Below are 7,963 nucleotides of genomic sequence, written 5' to 3' on the forward strand. Positions count from 1 at the left end.
GATGTTGTGACCATCTGTTGGCATCGACTTTGCTCAATTTTAAACATTGTGTAGGCCTACTGGTAAACCAGCTCTAGATAAGGGAAAGTGTAGACTTCCATACAGTGTGCTTCTCATAAATAAAAGCAAAAGGATAGTAAGTGATGGGCTCCAAGAAAAATGCGTTCAAACTTGCAACTGATCCAACTAAGTACTGTTTAGTTTAGACTTTTTTTTATTGGATAAAAAACCCCAGCTTTGAAGAACTTTTAAAGCCTTCACACACCGGCGCCGCAGCGGCGCGTCAAAAACTCCGCCCCCATTATTCCGGATGTACTAGCCCACACCGGCGCCGACTAGCTGCGCGGCAGCGTTCCGCGACGCGCCGCCCAACTAGTCTTCTATGGCAAGCCATCCCCGCCAGAAAACGGCATCATTTAGGGCCCTTACATAGTCGACGCAACGCTACGCTTACGCGTCCAAAAGGCTACGCGACGCGACGCTTCGGCCGCCATTAACGTCGAAGCGTAGCAAAACGCGTCCTCCAAATTTTTGATACGCGACGCGCCGATCCATGCAATACCAAGCGTAGTCGGTGGGGGCGATACTGCAAATATTGTACATTATTACTACTATAGGTTATATTTACAGAAGAATATATGAGAGGATGCGGGAACGTGATAAGAATGACTTGACGTCTCTTTTACTAATGGCGCATTTCCACTGCAGGGTGCGGAACGGATCGGATCGCAAAGGTGCGGGTCGGATCGCGTTTCCACCGCCAAAAGTGGGCGTGACCCGGACTTTGCCGTACCCGTTCCGACCCCATTCTAGGGACTCCTCCGTTGCGGTACCCAAAACGAGACCAGACGCCTGAAAGGGTACCCTGGAATTCTAGCTACACCCCCCCTCCGTTGATTGGTCGACAGAATCGTCACTTCCGGGTGACGCGGGGATAAAAACAAACAAACAGTAGCCTCGAGGTATTATTCTTTACAATTAACATGTCGCGTAAAAAGCTTGCTTGGGCGAACAAGGAGGTGGAGACGTTCGTCTGCATTCTTGCGGAGGAAGACGTTGTTTACGATGTTTACGTAGCTGCCGCGGCGATTGACATCCGGCCTACCACCAAGGGTACTGTCGGCAGTGGAAACGCGACCTCGGAACTGAGCTGGGCTATACTGCCCCCTCCCTACCGCCCCTTTGCGATCCGATCCGTTCCGCACCCTGCAGTGAAAACGCGGCATAATTATCTGTGCCAATTTATGCGAACCCTTCCACAGGGTCAAAGTGCTATTTTGATGCGTGACATCAAACAGCTAATGCGGGATTGTGAGCCATTTTAATGATCTTCTTGTCACCCGATATTCGTTCTATTACTGGCCTTATTTGTTTTACTGTTAGCCTATTTGAATTAATTACGTAATGTTTTGTGTTCACGTTCAATTTGAAACATAAGTTCAGTAGCCTCTTTGAGTGAATGAAATTTGAAAGCGTGAGTGTGTAGTGAATGAAAAATGTGTGCGTGTATGGTGGGACTATTTTCTGTATTTGATAAATAAACCCCTTTTCTCTAATAATGTTGGCTACCATATAATTTCTGTGGACATTATGCGCTAGCTTAAAGCCTTTGGCTATAGGCCTACACTTAAATAATTCATTCATCCGTCAAGGCAATAGCTCGTTGTATAAACATTTTATATGGATATGAATTAATGAGTTTGACGTAAACCAAATTAGGTAACTTGTGTAACATAACTAATGAATCAAAAGTCATGCTTCCAAGTGACCAATGTATATACATTTATTGGTCAGTGCGCATACCCAATCGTAGCACATTGTAGGTACTGGTGGGGAAACACGCCAGCATCTGACAAAAAATAATCTGCCAGCTGCTCCCTGACAAGGGCCGGTTTTGGTGAGAGTCGGGAAGATATCGGATGACTCGCGAAAGGAGATCATCAAACTTTGGTGCCGACATCCGAAAATACTGGAAATGCCTCTCCTCGTCCATGCTTCGCATTGGAAGCACCAGAGAAACAAATTCCCCATCCTGATCTCGTGTGGTATTTAAAGGGCGCACATACCACCGCCTATCTCTGCGCTTCATCACTCTTCTTCCGTAGCCACTTTGATCGGAACGTCACCTCGAACGTCCCCCCGCGAAAACACCGGTGACTCTGCTGCCACCCATGGCGTGAGTGGTGTATTGCATGTCATGCATTGCCCGCGACGTTCGCGTATGCTGTGTAGACTATGAAAGGAAGCGCGACGCTCGCGTCACTCAAGGTACGGCCACACCAAACGCGTCACCTGCGTACCACGCGTATAAAATCGGCAATTTTTCCATAGGGAAGCATTGGTGTAAGCGCGTATGAGGTGCGTACACGCGTATCATGCGTACCAAGCAACATTTTACTCGCTGTAGGGGCGTATGAGGCGCGTACATATACGCGCGTATATATACGCGCGCACATATACGCGCGTACATGTACGCGAGGAGTTCAAAAAATTGAGCAACCTCAACGTCTTGGCGGACTATTTCTCTGCTGATCAACACTACGAATGCTGGAAACACACCAGACACACCATGTGAAGTTATTTAACCCGATTATTGTTATTTATATCCGAGATTATTTAATCTAACCCGATCCAAGCTCTATCATCCATCCAAACACGGCGGCGTTTGGGTTTCCTTCCTCGGACTCCTTAATCCTCGGACTCCTTAAATGGTCAGATACGCGCGTATGCGTACGCGCGTATCTGACCATTTTTGACACAAAATGGTCAAGCAACATTTTCGCTGCGTTACGCACGTACATGGTACGCGAGGTACGCGCTTGGTGTGTTCGCACCATTACGTCGTTTACGCGCGTCGCTCGCGTCGACTATGTAAAGGTGCGAACACACCAAGCGCGTACCTCGCGTACCATGTACGTGCGTAACGCAGCGAAAATGTTGCTTGACCATTTTGTGTCAAAAATGGTCAGATACGCGCGTATCTGACCATTTAAGGAGTCCGAGGATTAAGGAGTCCGAGGAAGGAAACCCAAACGCCGCCGTGTTTGGATGGATGATAGAGCTTGGATCGGGTTAGATTAAATAATCTCGGATATAAATAACAATAATCGGGTTAAATAACTTCACATGGTGTGTCTGGTGTGTTTCCAGCATTCGTAGTGTTGATCAGCAGAGAAATAGTCCGCCAAGACGTTGAGGTTGCTTAGCAATCAGAGACTCTGTCCATGCAAGTGAACGGAGCGTTCACTCTTCGTCATAACTATCAAACCAAACATCCTTCACATTCACCGAGCGAACATTATGAGAGTAAAATGCACATTTCTCGCTAGAAATGTTTCCATAAACGCATTTAATGGCGTAACTATGTTACTATTTCCACTCAGAATAAAGAAAGTTGCCGGCCGTGGCTGCCATGGACATGGCTGCTCTGGAGTCCGAGGTAGGAAACCCAAACGTCGCCGTGTTTGGGTGATAGAGTTTAGATCGGGTTAGATTAAATAATCTCGGATATAAATAACAATAATCGGGTTAAATAACTTCACATGGTGTGTCTGGTGTGTTTCCAGCATTCGTAGTGTTGATCAGCAGAGAAATAGTCCGCCAAGACGTTGAGGTTGCTTAGCAATCAGAGACTCTGTCCATGCAAGTGAACGGAGCGTTCACTCTTCGTCATAACTATCAAACCAAGCATCCTTCACATTCACCGAGCGAACATTATGAGAGTAAAATGCACATTTCTCGCTAGAAATGTTTCCATAAACGCATTTAATGGCGTAACTATGTTACTATTTCCACTCAGAATAAAGAAAGTTGCCGGCCGTGGCTGCCATGGACATGGCTGCTCTGGAGTCCGAGGTAGGAAACCCAAACGTCGCCGTGTTTGGGTGATAGAGTTTAGATCGGGTTAGATTAAGTAATCTCGGATATAAATAACAATAATCGGGTTAAATAACTTCACATGGTGTGTCTGGTGTGTTTTCAGCATTCGTAGTGTTGATCAGCAGATATATAGTCCGCCAAGACGTTGAGGTTGCTTTAGTAACCAGAGACTCTGTCCATGCAAGTGAACGGAGCGTTCCCTCTTCGTCATAACTATCAAACCAAACATCCTTCACATTCACCGAGCGAACATTATGAAAGTAAAATGCACATTTCTCGCTAAAAATGTTTCCATAAAAGCATTTAATGGCGTAACTATGTTACTATTTCCACACAGAATAAAGAAAGATGTCGGCCGTATGCTTCTGTCCAAGCTCACTACTCTCTGCCAGTGACGTCGGGTCAAGCTCAACGCTGATTGGCTATTGCGGCGCGTATGAGCATAAAAAGTTCAATTTTTTGAACTCCTCGCGTACATGTACGCGCGTATATGTACGCGCGTATATGTGCGCGCGTATATACACGCGCGTATATGTACGCGCCTCATACGCCCCTACAGCGAGTAAAATGTTGCTTGGTACGCATGATACGCTGTACGCACCTCATACGCGCGTACACCAATGCTTCCCTATGGAAAAATTGCCGATTTTATACGCGTGGTACGCAGGTGACGCGTTTGGTGTGGCCGTACCTTAAGGGCCCTTAGACGCGTATCACCTTCATTACGCCGTAAAAAACGCCGTAAAATTTAGAAAAACGCCGTCAAATACGCCGTCATGCGCAAAAAAGCGCCGCTTTTTACGCCGCAATTGAGCCTTTCAAGAGCGCACGTAAAAAGATCTCGCGTGAATACGTTGTGCACATCACAACGCCGTAAAATACGGCGTTTCTCTAGTATGCTAATAATCTCCGCCCTTCTTTTCTCTCAGCCAATGCATTTGAAGTGTTTGCGCCCAATCGCTGAACAAGACAAGCAGACCAAATCAGTTCAACACAGATCTCCTCTCATTTGGCGTTAGTTGTAGCGTCATATTCATATAGATATTATATACATTAGTAAATGCAGTTTCAAAGTTGTGATAACCGTGGTCCAATCGATAGAGACGCTTGCTATGTAGGGAAGAGGTTGTCGGATCGAATCCATTTATTGTCAGATTTGTGCTTTTGTCAGATGGTCACGCTTTTATGATTTTACGCAATGCTTTTTAGTCCGCAAGCCAGACCTCCTGTGTTATAAGTTCCAAATTCAGTGCCTTTTTAGTCAGCCAGCCAGATCATCTAGGTGTCTTGTTACACGCTTTATAAGTTAATTATATTTAAATTATTACAGCCATGGAGCCTTTATATTCGCGGAGTTATCGTAAGACACTGATGAACTGGGGAGCCATGCTCTAACAACGTTCAGAGGCTTGTAACAGTCTACTGAGTCTGACACGGTGCTATGGGCTCTGGAGACGCAGGAATGTTGTTGGATTCATCTATTTGTGCATGGAAGCAAAAAAATATCTCCCCATCAAGGCCAACAGCAGAGTAGCCTACGAAAAGAATAGACTGATATGAATGCTTCAAATATTAAAACCCGATTGATTAGGCCTATGCCGACATAATATTAGTCCTAATCCTGAACGCACCGTGCGTACATTTTTCACTGCATTTTCCCCCAGACAGACAGACAGACAGACACTTTATTTACCCCAAACTAACTTTCATAATCCAGCAGGTTACACAATACAAATAACTCTTACACAAATACAGACAGCCTATACAGTAGGCTAATACAGCGCCCACCTCAGCAAAAGGTAAAATGTAAAAAGAAGATATAAGCTACATTTAAAATACAGATGCTGTAGCCTACATAAAAATACAGATGCCACATGAAATATGAAAATAGGATGCAATGTATAAATATGCAAAACTAGGATATAACTAGGCTATAATGAGAATACTTGGTTAACTTACATCTGTGCAATGACTATCCTCCTAAATTAAATTCGTTAGATGGAAAGATTTTTGTCTATGGAATGATGCTGTCACTTTACTGCCAAACATTGTGTGTGTCAGTAAAGTGATGAGGTAGGAGAATCCGTGTATGGTTCGTTCTTTGAATATTCCGATTTATAACAAAATCAGAAAAAACAATTAACAGGATTGTTTTTTGTTTTTTCTGATTTGGTTTTGAAACTGAAAAAGGGCAAAAGGAATAAACAAATAAACAGCATTTGATTTTGTGTTTGTGTGTTGGTTTTTAAAACCCGAAACAGAAAAACAAATAGGGCCTACAAAAATAGATACATTTATAGTTATAGGCTACACCAGAAGGCAGAACGCAGCAAAGAAAAAAGAGCCAACCACCTAAACCAGCAATAGACAGCCTAATTATATTTAGCCTTATGGCCGCACTTGAACCTTATGGTGATTACTATTTGACACTGGAAAGACACGACGCGATCAGTACCGCTCTAAAGCATTCTGCTGCCCCGAAGTACTCCGTTATGATGGTTCTGTGTGGAGGTTCTGTGTGGAGCACAACCTTCGAAGAAGAAATCTAGTTTCGCCGGCTCCCATGGGAAACAATAACGCTGCCCATTGTAGAATGCGAGAGACTCGATGGAACGTTTGAGACGTCTTTATATGTATTATTATTATTTATTTTTAAACAACCTCTTGCCTACAGAGCAAGCGTCTCTATCGATTGGGCCACGGCCACGGTGACCACACTGTAGGAACTGGATTTACTAATATATATCGATATGACGCTACAACTAACAACAAATGAGAGGAGAACTCCTCAAAGCAGATCTGTGCTAAACTGATTTGGTCTGCTTGTCTTGTTCAGCGATTGGGCGCAAACACTTCAAATGCATTGGCTGAGAGAAAAGAAGGGCAGAGAATATTAGCATACTAGAGAGACGCCGTATTTTACGGCGTTGTGATGTGCACAAAAGCGCCGTATTTTACGCGCGGTTTGATGTTCAAAACTACGCTTTTTACGCGCACTCTTGAAAGGCTCAATTGCGGCGTAAAAAGCGGGGCTTTTTTGCGCATGACGGCGTATTTTACGGCGTTTTTCTACATTTTACAGCGTTTTTTACGGCGTAATGAAGGTGATACGCGTCTAAATGATGCCGTTTTCTGGCGGGGATGGCTTGCCATACCGGTGTGTGGAGGCCTAACAACGGGATTCCACCGGACGCGTATGCGCCGCGGAACGGCTGCGTCCTCTGCCCTGCGTCCATTCCTACCGGGCGTGTAACGACAGCGTAGCGCTGCCTTGCGAGCCAGCCGTATTCACGCGAGATCACGAGATCACGCGATAATCCTAAGCCTAATGTACTCACCTTCCACTCCCAAAACTATTGCAATTAAATGCCACGCTTTGTCCTTTCTGACATTTTCCTTATAAAAAGGATGATTTGGTACATAAATGACTTCATGTTGCTGATCTTCGACAATGAGTCTCTTGTCGTCTATGTTGCCGACCCTCTGAGACCCTTTGATTGATTGACTGCTGACCTGGTGCCACCGGTCATGATGTAATAATGTTGATGTGAAGTTACATGAGTATTGTTTTTTATTTTGAAAATTGACCGGATGCTCTATGGCTTTTACTTTTCACTTCCTGCCCGGCTCGACCTGCTCTGTCGAAATTGACGCGGTTTAGCAGCGGCTAGCGGCAAAAATAGAATTGGACGGAAAGATAGCGCCGCGGCGCGGCACCCCGCTCCTGGGACGCTTCTGAAACGTTCCGCGGCGCGCCCGGTGGAAATGGTCTCATTGATTAGAGTGGAAGCGATCAGCAGCGGTGACCGCGGCGCAGCCGTGCCGCGGCGCGTACGTCTCCGGTGGAATCGAGCCTTTAGGCCCCGTGCCCACTACCTCCGTCCGTTGACTGATCCCCATTGACTTTGAATGGGGACGGACGCGCAATGCATTGTGGATCCGTCCGTTCCGTTGGAGCCTTCGGCGCCGTCACGCCTCGTGCCCACTGCACCGTCAGTCAACGGACGTGGGAAGGCGTGGCTGACGGATGGGGGAGTAGTCTTTGCAGAGGCATCCGTCAGCCAATCAAATCGCTTCGCCGGGT

Source organism: Gadus macrocephalus, chromosome 9 (assembly GCF_031168955.1).
Source record: "Gadus macrocephalus chromosome 9, ASM3116895v1".
NCBI classification, from domain to species: domain Eukaryota; kingdom Metazoa; phylum Chordata; class Actinopteri; order Gadiformes; family Gadidae; genus Gadus; species Gadus macrocephalus.